Here is a 19,875-nt window from a genome sequence, read left to right as displayed (position 1 = left end):
CTGTTGGTCTCTTGAATTACCCCTAGTTCCAACATCTCCTGTATCTCCTCCCTAAGAGTCTGTTTGACTCTCTCAGGCACCCTATAAGGGGCCTGCCTAATAGGCCTTTGGGGTCCTGTATCCACCTGGTGCTGCACCAGGTGAGTGCACCCTGGTTTCCCAGTGAACATGTCCCCAACCTCCTGTAACACTGCTAGAATTTCCCGAACCTGGGTAGGAGATAGCTGCTGGGACATTGCTACCCCTTCCACTGAGGTGTCAGTCCATGCCTCACTGAAGAGATCAATCACCAGATCTCCCTCAGACTCCTCCTGCAATCTATTGGAAATACTCAGCACAAGGGCCTCCCTATCATGGTAAGGTTTCATCATGTTAACATGGTACAATTTGTGCTCCTGCCTAACAGTTCTCCCATGTAGTTAACATCACCTACCTTCCTTACAACCTTGTAGGATCACTCCGAAGCTGCTTGCAGCTTGTTTTGTCTGACAGGAATGAGAACCTTTACTTGCTGCTCTACAACATAATCTCTAGCTCAAGCATTCCTATCATATCATACCTTTTTCTGTTGTTGGGCTTCTGCCAGGTTCTCCTGGGCCAAGCCCATAAGTTCCCTGAGCCTTGTCCTGAGGTTTACGACATATGCCACAACAGACTCCTGGTGAGATTCACACTCACCTTCCCACTCATCTCAAATTAAATCTAGAGGTCCTATCACCCTATGCCCATACAACAACTCAAAGGGTGAAAAACCTGTGGATTCCTGGGGAACCTCTCTGTAAGCAAACAACAGATGGAGCAAATATTTGTCCCTCTCCCTCTTAAACTGGTCTGCAAATGCCCATAACATGGACTTGAGTGTAGAGTTTAACCTCTCAACAAGACCATTAATCTGTGGATGGTAGGGGTGGTCTTCAGGTGCTACACCCCACAGTACTTCCACAGATAAGTCAGCAGGTCTGACACGAAATTGGTACCTCTGTCATTCAGTATTTCTTTTGGGAAACCTACCCCACTGAAAATCTGTAACAAAGCATTTTCCACCTTTTCTGCCTCAACAGAGGACAATGCCACTGTCTGAGGGTTTCTTGTAGCATAATCTACCACCACTAGATATACTTGTTCCCTGTGAAACTTGGGGTACTCAGAGGCCCCACAATATCCATAGCTACCCTCTGAAATGGCTCTTCAATTACAGGTAAAGGCATCAAAGGAGCTTTCACCTTGTCTCCTGCCTTGCCTACATTTTGGCACTGCCCACAGGTCCTGCAGAACCCTATTACATCTCTGAAAATTCCAGGCCCATAAAAGTTCTGCATAATACATCTCTTTGTATGTTTTATGCCCATATGACCTGCAAAGGGACTATCATGGGCTATGGCTAGAAGCACCTGATGGTAGGCTCTAGGCCCTACCAACTGCTGTACCCTCTCACCTTCTAGCCCTCCCACAGGGGTCCACTCTATATACAGTAATCCTTTGTCCCAGTGTACAGATTCTCCCTTCCCTTGAGAATCAGATATTTCCCTAGCTACCTGCTTCAGGCCTTGCAATGTAGGGTTTGAGAGTTGAACCTGTCTCAACTCTCTCTTTGTAACCCTTCCCAGCTACCCTTCCACAGAAAGTCTGTCTTCCTCTGACTGCAGTGCCTCATTGTTAGCCTGGGTACTACTACTACTCACCTTTACCTTTGCAGTCATTCTGTCCAAGGGAACATCAGTACCCACAGGCAGCTGTGGATCACCTTCAGTCTTACTGCTACAGTGTAGCTTCCTCCCTGAAGTAACTACCTAACTAGTCCTGGCTGCAAGCATGTGGTCTGTCTGGGTCACCCCCAAGCTACCAGACCCACATGCTTGTCTCCAAGCCTGACTGTGTGCAACTGCATGAGCACATGGTACTGCATTATCAGAATCATTCCCTATCAGGACATCTGCAGGGATATCCTCAAACACACCTACTTGCTGGCTTCCTTTTCCACCCTCCCATTCAAAGTGAACCCTAGCCAAAGATATTTGGAATGGAGTCCCTCCTAAAACTCTGCCTGGACTAGACTGCCCAGGCAAGTAGTTCTCCTCTGTAACCATTGCAGGCTTTACAATGGTTATGTCAGAGGCTGTGTATCTCTTAGTAATGGGCTCTTTGCCATTCACTACAATAGGATATAACCTTTTGTGGTAGTTTAGCACCCTTGTTGTCCCAAGACAACCTACTATCAGCATTTTGTCTTTCCCACTTACTGGCTCCCTCACCTTTTGTTCCCTACCTTGCCTCCATGGACATCTGTATGCCACATGGCCCCACTGGTTGCATTCAAAACATTTAACCCTAGGTCCTGGATGTGTACCTGGACTAGTGGCTTCCCCTGCTACTGGCAGATTCTGTTGGGACAGTCTGGGCTGCCCATCATGGGTTCCTTTATGTCCATGAGCAGTACTGGGGGTCCCTTTCCTGGGCAGGGATGCCCTGCTTGCTAGGTATAGGTTTCCCTTCTTCCCCAACTTATCTGAAGTAACCTTCAACCAACATTGGTAACCTCCAAACTCTGGATCCCACCCAGTTCGGGTTTGTGAAAGGCAGATCATGCCTCCTAAACCTGATCGACTTCTTTGAGGCAGTCACCAAAGCCGTAGATGAGGGTAAGGTGGTTCACACAGCCTATCTTGACCTCATCAAGGCTTTCGACACCATGCCCCATTCTGGAATTATAGCTAAACTCACTAAACTAGTTATAAATCCCTAAGTCACAAGATGGGTTGCCAACTGGCTAACCGATAGAACCCACACTGTAAAAGTTGCAGACTCCAAATCTGACCTCAAAACAGTGACAAGTGGAGTACCACAGGGTTCCGTCCTGGGACCTCTCCTGTTTGCTATCTACTTCTCTGAAGTACAGGCTAACACAGAAGGCCTCTGGCTAACCAAGTTCACAGATGACTGCAAACTAGGAGCCATAGTCAAGTCCCCAGATGATGTGGACATCCTACAGAATGGCCTCGCTGAGACAGATGGCTGGTGTCCGAGCCATGGCCTGAAGCTCAATGCCAAAAAGTGCAGTGTCATCCCCTTTGGTAAAAACTCTGTACCCATGAACTACCACATAGGCAGCAATCTACCTAACACTGAATGTGTGATAAGAGACCTTGGGACCCAAGTGGACAGTAGCCTCTCCTTTGATAGTCACATCGCCACAGAAGTCAGGAAGTCCTTCTATGTGGCACACTTCATCATAAAAGGGTTCTCATCCAGGAAAAAAGAGGTCATTGTTCCCCTCTACTCTACACTTATTAGACCCATTATAGAGTACAATGCCCCTTTTGGAATATACCTCACACGACATCTGTAGCAGCTGGAAAGGCCACAGAAGTACCTCACAAAGAGGATTACTGCCTCAAACAAATGCCCTACACTGACCACCTCAAAAAACTCCAGCTTTATTCCATAGCATATCACCTACTCTGAGGTGATCTCTGCCTAACATATAAAGCTATGTCAAACCCAGAGCTGTTGGACATGCTACACCTAAAGAAATCCCAATCCCTCCGAGCTACACACTCTAGGGACCTAAACCTTGTCACCACAATAAACAGGACATGCTGGAGGGATAGATTCCTGTCCCAGAGACTTCCCATACTCTGGAACAGGCTACCCATTTATGTCAAGCAAAGTTCTTCATTAGCACTCTTCAAGAAAAATCTTGATGAGTGGATGGGAAATAGGAAATACACCCCGGGGATCACTTCTGTGTCTCTGCTAGACAATGGCACAGGAAAATAACTTTCTTCGGTGGCGTAAGCCAGGGAACCTTGTTGGCTAGGCTTACATAGGCCCTTGGGCCAATAGCCTAGTACCTACTTATGAACCTATGAACCTATGAAACTGTGAAGTAGCACATTGTCTATCACCTAACCAGATCCTCATTTCCTCAGGCAAAGTGCTAAGGGCTTGTTCCTTCACCAAAAGGTCTACTAGCCCTTCAGAAGTAGTGAACTGATATCCACTCACCCACCTATGAAAATAAGTGCTCAGTTCAGCAACATATTCACACACACTTTCATCTGCCTTGCATCTATGCTCACAAAAGCTTTTCCTATAAGTTTCAGGTGTTAACTTAAAACATTCTAACAAACAGTTCTTAACAGCAGTGTTTTCAAAATATTCACAATCAGCAAGTTTAGACAACACAGTTACAGCTTTACCATGGAGTAAGGGGGTCAGGAACTGTACCCAGAGCCTTTGGTCAACATCATACTGTTTACATACCCTGTCAAGAATATGAATTAAACTGTCAAAATTATCCCCCTCTTTAAACTGTGGAAGAAATTTACTGACCTTTTATAGGTTCATAGGTAGGTACTAGGCTATTGGCCCTGGGACCTATATAAGCCTAGCCAAAAAGGTTCCCTGGCTTTCGCCACCCAAGAAAATTATTTTCTTGTACCCCTGTCAAGCAGTGCCACAGAAGTGATCCCGAGGGTGGGTGAATTTTCTATTTCCCATCCAGTCGTCAAGATGTTTCTTAAAGAGGGCCAATGAGGAGCTTTGCTTGACATGAATGGGTAATTTGTTCCAGAGTGCAGGAATTCTCTGGGATAGGAATCTGTCTGTCCAGCATGTTCTGTTTATTGGGGTGACAAAGTTTACATCCCTGGAGCATGTGGTTCAGAAAGACTGGGATTTTAAGTTTAGCATGTCCAACAGCTCTGGGTTTGACATAGCTTTGTATGTTAGGCAGTATGCGATGTAGTAAAGCTGGAGTTTTTTGAGATGGAGTGCGTATGACATCTGTTTGAGGCCAGTAATCTTCTTAGTGAGGTATTTCTGTGGCCTTTCCAATTGTTGTAGTTGTCTTGTGAGATACATGCCAAACCGGGCATTGTACTCTATAATGGGTCTGATGAGGGATGAGTAGAGAGGAACAATGACTTCCTTTTTTCTAGATGAGAACCGTTTTGTGATGAGCTGTACAATGTAGAAGGATCTCCTGACTACTGTGGTGATGTGGTTATTAAAGGAGAGACTACTGTCCACCTGTGTCCTGAGGTCTCTTATCACACTTTCAGTGTTTAGTGAGATACTGCTTAATGTGGTAGTTCATGGGTACCGAGTTTTTCCCAAAGGGGATGACAATGCACTTCTTGGCATTGAGCTTGAGGCCATGGCTTTGACACCAAGCATCTGTCTCTGTGAGGCCCTTTTGTAGAATGTCTACATCATTAGGTGATTCTATTATGGCTCCTAGTTTGCAGTCATCTGCAAACTTTGTTAGCCAAAGACCTTTTGTGTTGGCCTGCTTCAGAGAAGTAGATGCCAAACAGGAGAGGACCCAGGACCGAACCCTGTGCTACTCCACTCATCACTGGTCTGAAGTCAGACTTGGAGTCAGCTACTTTTACCGTATGGGTTCTGTCAGTGAGCCAGTTGGTCACCCATCTTGTGACATAGGGATTTATGCCCTGTTTAGTGAGTTTATCTATAATTCCAGAGTGGGGGGTGATATTGAAAGCCTTGTTGAGGTCAAGATAGGTTGTGTGCACTACCTTGCCCTTGTCTACAGCTCAAGTGACTGCTTCAAAGAAGTCAGTCAGGTTTAGTAGACATGATCTACCTTTTACAAGCCCGCACTGAGTGGGGTCCAGGGTTTGGAGGTTACCTATGTCTTTGTTTATAAGCTCCAAGATGATACATTCCATGGCCTTGCAGACCAGGCTCATCAGGCTAATGGGATGGTAGTTTCTGGGGTCCATGGTGGCAGCCCCTTTGTGGAGTGGGATAACCATCAATGTGCCCCATTCAGTAGGCACATAGCCTGAGGTGAGGCTATGATTGAGCATGGTACTTAGGTGGGGTGCCAGTTCATTCTGTAGTTCATACAGTACACAGCCTGGGATGTTGTCTGGTCCCATGGATGCTGTGTTCTTGGCTTTGGAGAGTGCGGCCTTTACTTGTTCATCCATGATTACAGGGGCTTTGAATTCTTCTGGTACTAAGATTGGCCCTTTGGAGGGTGAGAGAGGGGTAATGTTAGCACTGAACCTATCTGCCAGGATGTTGGCAATATCAGTTGGTTCTGTATATTTAGTGCCATTGTGCTGTAGCTCAGAGCAGATATGAGTGTTGCCATTAAGATTATTGACATAGCTGTAGAATGCTTTGTGGTTGTCTTTGGAATCAGTGGCAATTTTATTTTCATAACTGGCTTTGGAGGATTTTATGAGGGATCTCAGTTTCTTGCTGAAGCTGACAAGGGAGTTCCTCCAATCTTGGGATTTTACTCTTTTTTGCAACAGCTTTGTCCTTCTGTTGTAGAGTTTGTTTATGGCAGGGGACCACAGACTGGCTTCCGTTTTTTGGAGGATAGCATCTTGGTTCTGTTGGGGATGGCACGATCCACGTACTCATTTATGTGCTTATACAGTGCATTTGTGTGAGATTCATCAGTCGTACCTCTATTTTCCGTCTGCACAGGTGTCGTGAAGTTTACCACTTCTGTCTTAAGAAGCATGAAGTTGGCTTTGGAGTAGTTTTTTATGGTGGTTTCCTTAATGGGGGGTGGGATATGGATGTCTAGGGTGATTTGCTTGTGGTCATATCTGACCAGTGAGGAGTTGACCTTGGCGTGGAACACCAGTTACCCATATTGGTAATGATCAGGGCCAGGATATTGCTGCCCCTGGTGGGGGTGTGGACAAGCTGATCCAAGACATTGGAATTTATGAATTCCAGAAAACGTTGAGTAAATGAGTTGGTACATGAGTAGTGTTCCCAGTTGATGGTGGGGTAGTTGAAATTGCCCATAATTAATGTATTGGGTTGTACCTTAATATTTTCCAGTGTTTTAAGAAATGAAGAGTGGAAATCCTGAGGTATGGTGGGGGATCTGTAACAAACTACAACCTGGATTGCAGTCGTGCCCAGTATTAGTTGCACTTGGATAATTTCGGATGCATTATGTTGAGCAACTAGCCTGGAGTTGTGGATATCCTTAATGAATATGGGCACGCCTCCACATTTAGTGTTTTGGTCCAGGTTAGGTGGCCAAAAGGTGTGGTATGAATTATAGCCTGGTAATGCAGGGGTGCTCTCTGGAGCCTTGAACCAGGTCTCTGTCACTGCACAGATGTTAATGTTCTTCATTTTAAGGAGTGCCTTGAGTGAGTGCATTTTGTGGTTTAGACTTCTAGCACTGAGTAGCATTACCCTCTGAGTTTGCTTGCTTGTACCTGTTACGGTGGTGAATTTAGCATTTGAAACTTGCCTAAAAAATGCACTATATGGTGTGGCAAGAGCCTTAGCCAGTATCTGGAATCCCAGGGGCAACAGGTGCAGACATCTCTGGCAAAGCATCGTGGTCTGTCGACCAAGTCATCCCAGGCAGACAGATACTGGATCCCCTTAGAATGACACCAAAAGCTTAGCCAATTGTTGAAGTCACTTTTATGCTTCTGGGGTCCAGTTACTCCATTCCCCATTACCTCCATGACTCTGGTGAAGAGTCAGCATCTCCTTTTCAAGCTGCCTCTGCCACTCCTTTTCTACAGTTTCCATTTCCAAATGCCTGGCCTCCAACTGAAGTCTCTTTAGCTCCAGATGAATTTTTAAATCCTCTGCCCAACGGTTGAGCTGTCCATTCCCTAAGTGTTGTACATCCCCATGGCCCATCTGATTGTCCTCCTGGTTGCTGTTTTCTGATGCAGCTGTGACCAAAGCTGCAAACATGTCTGCTTTAGTCAGGTTTGCCTGCACCAGTCCTTTAGCCTGGCACATCTCTGCCAACCAGCTCCTTGTTAGCTTTCCATACTCCTCTGCTGACATGCTTGCCTGCTCTCCTTGACTAACTAAGCAAACAAAAGAAATAAAACAATTGTGATCTGAACTCTGAGTATTTACTGCATGGCTGATTTAGAGTGCAAAATACCTTCCGTGATCACTGTACACAAGCTGCAGGAATTCACACTACCTACACCACTACAAGCCAATTAGTATTTGCCAACCAATTAATATGTGGTGTGGATATCCCACCACTGCCAAACAATTAATATGCGATGACCATGCACTGACCCAGCAATCAAGGATCCAAAATCCTCACCACTAACACCAGTGGGGGACGTCCATATTGGGAAGGATAACAAATACACACAGAATAAAGTACAATTTCCCTTAAGAACACACAGAGATCACAGTCAGTCTGGGCTGGTTTCTCCCTTTCTCTCCAGATCCCCAATAAGAATCCCCACTGGCACAGATAAAGGACCCAGATCTCAGCCTAGTGGGCAAGCTAAAACCTCCAGCATCCTCTTTGTCGATCCAGTACTTCATGTCCCTGCCCAAGTAGGTGACACACACACTCATTGAGATATGAGTTATATACAAACACACAGACACTTCTGGGGAAGGCTGGCACAGATTCTCCAGCTGTGCCCCTTTTCTGCCAAGTCTAAAAGGTAGTATCAGCTGCCACCACCCACTAATATCGGCTACTAAAAAGGTCCTTAACAAAGGGTGTCCAATTATTACTGTGAAATATTATTATCCAAATGGTAAGTGCAACTGAACAGCCAAGGCTTATTTGGAGTGGCTTAGACAGTATCACTATACTAATATCACTAAACAGCCACAGTTGAAAGATTTAAAAGTATTTAATAATAAATAATAAAAACACAATACAATACTTCTTACTACAAAGCGCTAGTCAAGAGTTTAGACACAGAAAAAAACATAAAATAACACAGTAGAATAATTCTGACATCACTATAGAAAACAACTGTCCAATTTTCCTATTTCCTAGCTATTTCTAAAAGAGACAGTGAAGTCTAAGATCCTACTTGCATACAGAACACAGGCAGATACTGGTGAGTTGGATCTTCTCAAGACAAATGCCAAATGCTCTCTGATTCTCTCTCTTTAAATTGATAACACAGTGCTGCTTCACATTACATCATTCTTAACAATTTTATGTTTTCCCAGGCTAACAGAAACTCAGAGGTTAATAGCCATTTTGATCTTGCAGTTGTTCAGAAAACCAGAGCAATAAAAGAAAGTATACATGTAAATTCTAGCCATTAACTCTGGCCTCAAAACAACAGGAAGATTCCTTCATTTCGACATATCGGCTCTGAGTTTTGACATCAAACAATTAGACAATGCTTGGCTTATCAGCCTTCCTACAGCAGAGTGCAGTGTTGTTACATTTTTGCAGTTCCACATTTACCACCATTTTTCCCATTTAAGAGAACAAGCCTGTGGCTTATATTAATAGTTACTAATGACAGAATTATCTACAAACTTCTACCTGGCTAGGCTGGCAGCCTTCGCCTATCCTCACAGGGCTATCCACCCAGGGTGCAAGGTGTTAATGGTCAATTGGTCAGTAGTGTGGTACTGGCAATCATTTCTGCCACAGCCTTTCTGAATGCATGTATGGAAAAGAATGACAATACTGCTTTGGTAGACATGATTGAAGTAATTCAGTGCTCTCTATGTGGTATACATTGTAGCAAACCAAAAGCTACTTGCTACAAATGTTGCAAACACTTTGCTACATTTTTGTTATTGGTTTTAGTCCTGAAGTAGAGGACCTTTTTCCCTTTCTGGTCCACACGATACTCTTTCTTTTACCCCTCAACTTAAAGGTGAGACAGTTGCCAGATTGGGAGATGGCACAGGGTGCAAGAAAGCTGGAAACTTAACTGCTTGCTTTACACTCTTTTCTCAACATTGAAAAATGTCTGTGGATGAGAGGTAGCCTAGACTCCCACCTAGGTCTTCTGTGCTTAAAGCTAGCCATGCTTATGTTTTGTAAGCCAGTAACTAAGGTTATTTGAATCATGACAGAGGAGGCTGAGACTGTTTCAGAAATGGAAATGACCAAAACCACATTGTAAATCTCCTTCACAGGAATTAATAATTCATAGCTTTTTTATTAGTTGGATTTATTACCAATTTTACATTATTGTTTTTTTCTCCTTTCTTCTAACTGTGAAAAACACTTATCTGTCTCTTAATATATTTCCCCAATCTCTTACCCTACTAAAATCATCTACCAAAATATCTTTTAGAATAATATCTTGCTTTTCTGGCATTACTCCTTGCCTCTTAAATAAACCTTCTATTTTTTTCTATTTTTTCATACATCTCCCTCTAATTTCATATTTATCATTTACCTGCTCCATTAATGCCATAATTTTTAAGTAGCCCATCATAATACTTCTTTTTTGCCATTTATGTAAAATGTTTCTATATCCTTACACATTTTTGTACTGTTCCCATTATTACCTATCTGTATTTTTTCTACTTAACTTTTCCTTTCTTTACCAATACTTTCCCTTCCTTTCCTTGTTTTATATTTTCTATACATCTACCAGTTTTGTCCTATATTCCATCATGATACAATAATCTTGCCATTAATTTTCCTCTTTGCATTTATAGTAACATATCTGAAAGAAAACATAACCTTAATTTCTGTCCTCACACATAGTCTAGCATATGTAAACTCATTGGGCCAGATTTAGGAAAGCTTGAACGGAGTGCAAGAAGAGTGTAGAAGCTCACGGAGGCAATATGTCTGCCGTGCGATCCAGGTACAGCCAGCAGGGGCATGCACGAGAGCTGCTAAAGCTACTATTGCACAGACAGCGTCATGATATGCAAATTACCTCATTTGCTGCTGAAAGCTATGCAAATGAGGTAAATTTGCAATCCAGGAAACACTAACCTGTCCATGGAAGATTAGTGTTATCTGCAGAAATGTACTCCATTGGTAATGGAGCACCGTTCTGCAAATAGCTAAACGGAGCTATGACAGCTCCAAATAAAGGATGCATACAGTTGAGGAAGCATGCCAATGGCCAAATATAAGGCTATTGGCATTTATAAATGTTTAAAATTATTAAAATCTAACTTTTTTCCCTGATCTCCAATGTTTAAGCGTATCGCAGCACCGCGCAAATGTGCGGCGCTTTAAAAACAATAACATAATTTAAAAATAGCCAAAAAATATCCATTTTCACTAAAAAGCTTATCCTGCCATGCAGGTGAATGGCAGGCTGAAGACAACATGGCCACTGAGTAGTGGTTGCTAAGGGGGGGGAAGCTCAGTGTGAGAAATGTAACCATGCATTAGTAGCCAATCCTATGCAAATGAGGATAAGGATAGTGAATCCTAATTTTCCCCAGCATGTGAGCCATGTCCCAAGAATGTAATTGTAGGAGTAGGTGAGTAGTAGAGTAGAATATAGGTAACATCATGAGGGTGTCTGTCAGAATGGCTGTAAGCTAATTGGAGCACAGTGTCTTGTGTTTGCCCTGAGTTGCTTAGGATTGCAAGAGGCATGTCTACAGTTGTCCTTTTTGAAAACCAGAAACCAAAGGTGCACACCATGGAAATATCTGAAATTTCTTGCAAATGTGCACACAGCGTGTGCGTGCGTGTACACGCGTGTGCACGTGTTTGCACAGCGCTGCCCCAAGCGGAAACAGAAAGGGAAAAGGAAGGAAAAGAAGTAGTAGGAAGTTAACCAAGGAGAACTAGCAGAGCTGCCAGGTGAAATATATCAGAATCAGCCAATTACACAGGTAGCAGACTAGCCCAGCCCAGCCCAGAAGTTTAAACTCTGCAAACAGCATTCTTCCCTGTTTTTTCCCAAGAACTCTGCAACACTGCAGTATACAAAGAGGGAAAGCTTAAAAACTTTAAAGTTAGACAAAATGCTAGGGGCTGCTCTTGCTATCATAAACCAACATGTACAATGTGCTGAGGGTGGTGATGTTGTGAATGCTGCTGAGCAACCCACAATGAGGAGACGGAGAAGAGTGTACAGACCCAGGGTAACCTACCAGGGGCTACATGAGCTGGAGATAGTGGAGCACTATAGGGTGGACAGAGACCTCCTGCAGCAAAATGTTGAGCTGTGCCGGCCACACCTCACACACAGAACTAACAGAGGGGAACCCATCCCAGTGGATACCAAGGTATGTGTTGGCCTAAGAATACTAGCTACAGGTACCTTCCAGAGACCAACTGGTGATATAATGGGGATTTCACAGGCATCAGCATCCAGGGTACTGCACAAGTTCCTGGATGCCATGTCAACATATGTCGGTGAGCACATATATTTCCCATATTCCCATGAGGCATTGGCCAGCAATATGCATCTTTTCCACCAAATAGCAGAATACCCTGAGGTAGTGGGTGCAATAGACTGCACGCACATACACATCAAAGCACCACCCGATGAGTGAGGTAGGGTCTACATCAACCGCAAGAGCTTCCGCTCCATCAACTACCAGGTCGTGTGCGATGCCCAGGGCATAATAATGAATGTGTGTGCTGGCTACCCTGGAAGTTATCACGATTCCCACATCTGGCATCTAACGCAGCTGGACCAGAGATTTACCAATGCTGACATCCCTGATGGTCACCTAGTGGGGGATGCTGGATACGCACTGGAGCTGTGGCTGATGACACCCATCAGAAATGCACACATGCCCGAACAAGAACTCCATAATGAGGCACACGCACAAACAAGAAACATAATTGAGCATGTGTTTGGGATGCTCAAGTCACGGTTCCAGTGTCTGGACAAATCTGGTGGAGCCTTGCAGTACTCACCAACTACATGTACTCAAATTGTCATGGTATGTGCCATGCTACACAATATGATCCTGTGGAAACAGCTGCAGCAGGAACAACATGGGGCAGGGCCAAACAGCCCCCCACCATTGCCAAGGCATGCACAGGCACAGCATGACTCGGAGGAGGAACAACCTGAGCCTGCCCCAGTAGGCAGAAGGAGGCCTGCCCAGTATGCCCTGGCCTTGGCAAAGAGGCATAGCAAATACACTGACTCAGTAGGAACCCTGGAAATGACACCTCTCTCTGACTCGCACATACAGTAAAAGGAATGCTGAACTTGACACTACCTGTTTTCAAACATGTATAGGGAGTGTAATATGTGCATCCGACATAGGCAGCACTGCAGCACCACCTGAGGCATGAGTCCCTATTTTAAGCAATATAAAGCACTGCTAAGCAAATTTTATCAGTATTGAGCATATTTAAATGCAATTGTGTGTAGCTGCGCACCACGCTAACCAGTGCAATGTTGGGCAAAGTTTGGTGATGTTGGGCAAATTCGGGCAAAGTCAGGCAATGTTGGGCAAAGTCAGGCAAAGTTGAGCAAAGTAGAATAAACACACTCACACTTGCTTTACTGTTCCTTAACCAGTCAGGGCTGCCCAGCAGGAAAATAAAAAGCAGTGACAGGACTCTAACTCAGGATACTGTGCACTATAGTCACAGTACTGAACCACTAAGCCATGACAGCATTTCACTGGCACAGACACAACTTAAGTCACTCACACATACCAGTTGGGGGCAATCACATACCTAACAGACACAGCCAGCAGAACAATTGTAGACAAACACAAACACAAACAAATGCTGTATCATGCCCTCTGAAGAGGCATATGGGTAACCTCCCCCCAGGCCTATGCAGACAGATAACAGCAGGCCAGGCAGTGTGATGTGGGTTGGGTAGGCTATGAAGTCACAAACTAATATGCATGTAATTGGAAGCTAAGGTCTGTAGTACAGTGGTATGCCTCAAGCCAGTACGATAGGCAACAGTACAGACTGAAATGGAGTACCTGACATAGCAGTGCAGGCCTAGCAAATGTGTATAAGTGTCAGGTGTACCCCTCATCCTATGTACACCCACAGTAACAATCAGGTGTGCCTCCCCAGGTAGAAATGTACAAATAATAGCTGTCCCCCATATGTAGAAATGTTGATAAGTCTATGCAAATTGACTCATGGAAGCCCTGCAGGCACAGTGTGCTTCCTGTTGTACAACACAAAGGTGAGCCCTGAAGTAAAAACCAACTTGATTTTTCACACACATATAGTATATATGCCCATATTGGGCATACTCACACACTTAAACAAATTTAGCAAATTTCAGTCAACAACAAACTGAAAGGTCATACTGGGCATGCTCAGACACTTAAACAAACAAAGCAAATGTCAATCAACAACATACTGAAAGGTCATACTGGGCATGCTCACACACTTAAACAAACAAAGCAAATGTCAGTCAACAACATACTGAAAGGTCATACTGGGCATGCTCAGACACTTAGGCCATGTCTGAGTACAGCAGTAGGCCACACATATCTGGCAGTTGCAGTTCTTACTCCAGACACTTGTCACTATTCACCAATCCTGCCTTGTGTGCACAGTGATATGAAAACAGACCCATATAATATATTGGACCTCTGTCATAATCAAACTATGTACTACAAGTACTTAAGTTGTTCAAAGAAAGTGAAAATGCAAAGAAGATCAATAAATCTCCAATCAGTATCATCAAGAAACAATGAGCACTCCTAACATTATCCAAGCCATGTTCTGGCAAAAATATTGCCAAAGAGTCTATAGAGAACCATGAAGCTTTCTTTCGCTATGTCATAAATATCAATGTAAACTCATATATGTTCTGAGTCAGTGCAAAGTATAAATGAATACATGTACATGACTGACATTGCCAACATCTTGTCAGACAGGTTCATACATATTTACCCCCTCTCACTGACAAAAGGGCCTATCACCATACCTGGAGATTGTGAAAACCCAGAAATCACATATACAATGGTTAAACAGCTCTATCCAAACCTAAAAACACGGCATCTATGGGATGACATGGTGTCATATGTGAACTCCAAAACAAACAGACCCTGCACCTGAACAGTCTGTTGAGACTCACCCTCTGTACAGGATATGAAACTGTTGAATGGGTTACAGCAATGTTTGGAACACTCCACTAGTGTTGGTGCACAACAGACCATGGGAACTATAGTCTTATAAGCCTAATAAGCCTGATCTGCAAGGCCATGGAGTCCATCATTATGGAACTCATAAACAGAGCTATTGGGAGCCTACAAACACCCAACCCTACCCATTTTGGTTTGGTCAGGGGCTGATCATGGTTTCTAAACCTGCTAGAAAGTTTTCAAGGCAGTCACCCAGGACATACATCAATGAAATGAGCTCCACACGGCCTACATAGACCTTGAAAAGCCCTTTTCCAGCATCCCACACGCATGTCGTATCCACAAAATCAACAGCCTGTGCATAAACACGTATGTCATCTGATGGATTGCCAACTGGGCACAGATAGATCCCACAAGGTAAGAATTGTGGTCTCCTGTTCAAGCTGGTAACAACTACTGTCCCCCATGGCTCAGTCCTGGGACCCCTCCTGTCTGGTGTATACTTTTCAGAAATACAGTCAAACACACGAGGGCTATGTTTAGCAAAGTTTGTGGATGACTGCAAATAGGTTGTCATAATCAATGTTTGGGACAACAGAGACATCCTTTAAAAGGGTCTCAGTCAGACAGATGTGGTGTCAAAATTATGGCCTCGAGCTACAGTCATACAAATACCACATAGGTGCCAACAACCTAAATATGGAGGTAATAATAAGGGATCTGTGGACAGATGTGGATAGTCATCTCTACTTCTAGAAACACATTCACAAAGTGGTTAGAAAAGCATGCTATGTCTTTCCACAAATTGCCAAATTCTTTGCATGTAGGTCAAAGGAGGTTCCCTCTACTCATCAGTCATCAGACCCATCAGAGAGTATCATGGCACACTTGCGATGAATCTGACTAGGCACCTTCAGCAGCTGGAAAGACCACTGAAGTGCTTCAACAAGAGGATTACTGGCCTCAAACAGTTGCCCCATGCAACAAGACTGAATTTAACTCAGCCTGTACTCTGTTGCATACTGTCTACTCAGGCAATCTCTGCCCAACAGACAGGTCCATGTCCAATGCAGAACTGTTGTACATGTGCTATCTGAAGTAAACCCAAGCTCACTGTACCACATGCTCTAGGGATATCATAATCACAGCAATAAATAGAACATGCTGGAGGGATATATTACTAACTCACAGACTTCCCTTGCTTTGGAACAGGCTCCCAACCTACATTAAGCTGAGTCCCTAACTGACACTCTTCCAGAGGAGCCTTGATGAGTGTATGTGAAACTGAACTGTCACACCATGGATCAGTTCATCAGCTCTACTACACAGAGGCCTAGGGAACTAACCCCATGTGTGGTGCTAGCTGCACACTCTGGCCATACTAATATATGCCTTCAGACAGATAGCCTATTACCTACCTATGTACCTATATATATATATATATATATATATATATATATATATATATATATGTAGGGGGAACACAGTATAATAAGCCAAAGATGGATGGGCAGAGATGTGTGTAAGAGGGTGACCATGACAGGACTGTCCCACCCAGCAGACATCCCAATGGCACAAACGACATGAGGTGCACATCTCACCCACTGTACATAACAGCCACCAGTATCTGTAAGCATTACAGTGTGCATGGTCCATGTGCCTGCTGTACAACATGACTGGACAATGAAGTACACATCTACTATCTGTAGACATGTACCTGTCACATAGGTTCATAGATATATAGTAGACTATCTTCACAAAGGCATATATTAGCCTAGGCAAGTTGTGCAGCTTTCACCACCCCATTGGGTAGTCTCCCAAGCCCTAGTTCTACTATTTAGTACCCTAAGTCCCTTTCTAGTGGGGCTGCTTATGTGATGCCTGGCATGAATTGGATGTTACCCATCCACTCATCAAGGTTCCTATTGAAGAGTGTCAGCGAGGGGCTCTGTCTGATGTACATTGGAACTCTGTTCCACAGTAAGGCAAGTGTTTGGGATGGTACTCTATCCCACCAGCATGTTGTATCCATTGTTGTGATGAGGTTCATATCCCTGGAGTGTGTAGTGCGACTCAATTTTGTTATCCGTAGATGGAGCATGTTCAACAGTTATGTGTTGCACATGGCTCTGAATGTTAGGCAGAGTGTGCCTCTGAGTAGGTGGTATGCAACAGAGAACAGATTTAGTTTTACCAGTTGTATTGCATAACACAACTGTTTGAGGCCAGTAATCCTCTTGGTGAGGTACCTCTGTGGTCTCTACAGCTGCTGAATATGCTTAGTTGAGTACATCCAAAATGGTGCATTGTACTCAATGATGGGTCTGATGACTTAAGAGTAGAGGGCCACCACTACCTCTTTTGATCCTGGTGAAAACCCTTTGTTGATTAGGTGGGCCACATAGGATCTCCCAATCACTTTGGCAACATGGTTGTCAAAGGAAAGATGACTATCTACTTGTGTCCCCAGATCCCTTATTACCTTGTCAGTTTTAAAGGGGTAACATCTATGTGGTAGTTTGTGGGTACTTTGTTTTCACCAAAGGGGATTACTATGCATTCTTTTACATTGAGCTTGAGGCCATGATTCTGACACTGCACATCTGTCTCATAGAGTCCCTTCTGGAGAATATTTGTATCATCCAGGGAATCTATTATGGCAAACACTTTACAGTTCCTAACAAACTTAGTCAACCACAACCCTCCTGTGTTGGCATGTACTTTTGAGAAGTCTATACCAAACAGGATGGACCCCAGGACTGAACCCTGGGGGACACCAGTTGTTACTGGTGTAGAGTCTGACATGTAGCCAGCAACTCTTAATTTGTGGGATCTATCTGTGAGCCAGTTTGCAATCCATCTTGTGATGTATGGATTCATGCCCAGGCTGGTGAGTTCATCTATGATACCTGACTGGGGAATGGTGTCAAAGGCCTTAACAAGGTATAGGTAGGCTGTGTGGAGCTCATTTCAATCATCTGTAGCCTGGGTAACTGTCTCAAAGAAATCCGCCCAGTTCAGGAGGTATGATCTGCATTTCACAAAGCCAAACTGGGTGTGCTCAACTATGTGAAGGTTCCCAATGTCTTTATTGTTGACTTCCATTATGATTGGCTCCATTGCCTTGCAGATCAGACTCGTTAGGTTCATGGAGCATGAATGCCAAGGGTCTTTTGTGGCCCCACCCATGTGGAGTGGGAAGAATGTTGCTGTGCAACATTCTATGGGTACATATCCTGTAGAGAGCATGTAGAGAGAGGTGTAGGTATCCTTGATGAATATGGATACATCCCCACCCTATGTGCTATGATCCAGGTTCTGATGCTGGAAGGTATGGAATGAGTAGTATCCTGGTAGTGCTGGTGTGCTCTCTGGAGCATCGAACTAACTTTCTGTTACTGCACAGATATCAATATTCTCCATACTGAGAAGTGCCTCTAGTGTGTGCATCTGGAGGCTGAGACTTCTGGCAATGAGTAGCATTTAGCTCACTTTGTGGTTATTTGTGTTGGTTACAGGGTTTGGTTTGCCCTGAGTGACCGGTGTTCCACACCTGAAGTCAACGCCTCATTGGTCCGATCTGTCCATAAGCTAATTACCCTACATATCCACATTCTGCCCCCACCCCCCATTAAAGAAACCATGTTAAAAAATATCTCCAAATACAACTTCATGATTCTTAAGACAGAAGTGGTGAACTTCAGGACACCCATGCAGATGGGCAATACAGTTACGACTACTGAATCCTACACAATTGCACTTTATAAGCACTTACATGAGTGCATGGATCGTGCTATCCCAAACAGAACCAAGATGCTATCCTCCAAGAAAAGGAAGCCAATCTGGTGGTCCCCTGCCATAAACAAACTGCACAACAGGAGGAAGAAACTGTTGCAAAAGTGGGTAAAACCCATGAGTGGAGGAGCTCCCTGGTCAGCCTCAGTAAGAAGCTGCGATCCCTGATAAAATCCTCCAAAGCTAGTTACGAAAACAAAATTGCCATTGATTCTAAAGACAATCACAAAGAATTCTATAGCCATGTCAAGAATCACAATGGCAACACTCAGATCTGCTCTGAGTTACAACGCAATGGGACTAAATATACAGACCCGACTTATTTTGACAACATCCTGGAGATAGGATCAGTGCTAACTTTACCCCCCCTCTCACCCATGAAAGAGCCCATTTCTATACTGGAAGAATGCAAAGTTGCTGTAATCACAGCTGCACAGGTAAAAAACACTCTCCAAAGCAAGGAACACAGCATCCATGGGACCAGATAACATCCCAGGCTGCATTCTACACGAACTACAGAACAAACTGGAACCACACCTAAGTACCATGTTCAATCATAGCCTCACCTCAGGCTTTGTGCCTGCTAAGTGGCGCACAGTGACGGTTATCCCATTACACAAGGAGGGAGCCACCATGGACCCCGAGAACTAGCACCCCATTAGCCTGATGAGCCTGGTCTGCAAGGCCATGGAACGTATCATCATGGAACTTATAAACAAAGGCATTGGTAATCTCGAAACTCTAGACCACAACCATTTCAGGTTTGTAAAAGGCAGATCATGTCTCCTAAACCTGATAGACTTCTTCGAAGCAGTCACCAATGCCGTAAACAAGGGTAAGGTGGTTCACACAGCCTATCTAGATCTTGCCAGGGTTTTCGACACCATCCCCCACTCTGGAATTATAGATAAACTCACTAAACTAGGTATAAATCCCTATGTCACAAGATGGGTTGCCAACTGGCTCACTGATAGAACCCACACTGTGAAAATAGTAGACTCCAAGTCTGACTTCAGACCAGTGACAAGTGGAGAACCACAGGGTTCAGTCCTGTGTCCTGTCCTGTTTGGTATCTACTTCCCTGAAGTACAGGCTAACACAGAAGCTCTTTGTCTAATGAAGTTCCCAGATGACTGCAAACTAGGAGCCATAATCAAAACTACTAACGATGTGGACATCCTACAAAAGGGCCTCACTGAGACAGATGCCTGGTGTTATGGCCTCAAGCTCAATGCCAAAAAGTGCATTGTCATCCCCTTTGGTAAAAACTCTGTACCCATGAACTACAACACAGGCAGTAGTATACTTAAC

Source organism: Protopterus annectens, chromosome 11.part0 (assembly GCF_019279795.1).
Source record: "Protopterus annectens isolate FY-2018-M chromosome 11.part0, PAN1.0, whole genome shotgun sequence".
Lineage (NCBI taxonomy): Eukaryota > Metazoa > Chordata > Ceratodontiformes > Protopteridae > Protopterus > Protopterus annectens.
This window is presented reverse-complemented; position numbering follows the sequence as displayed.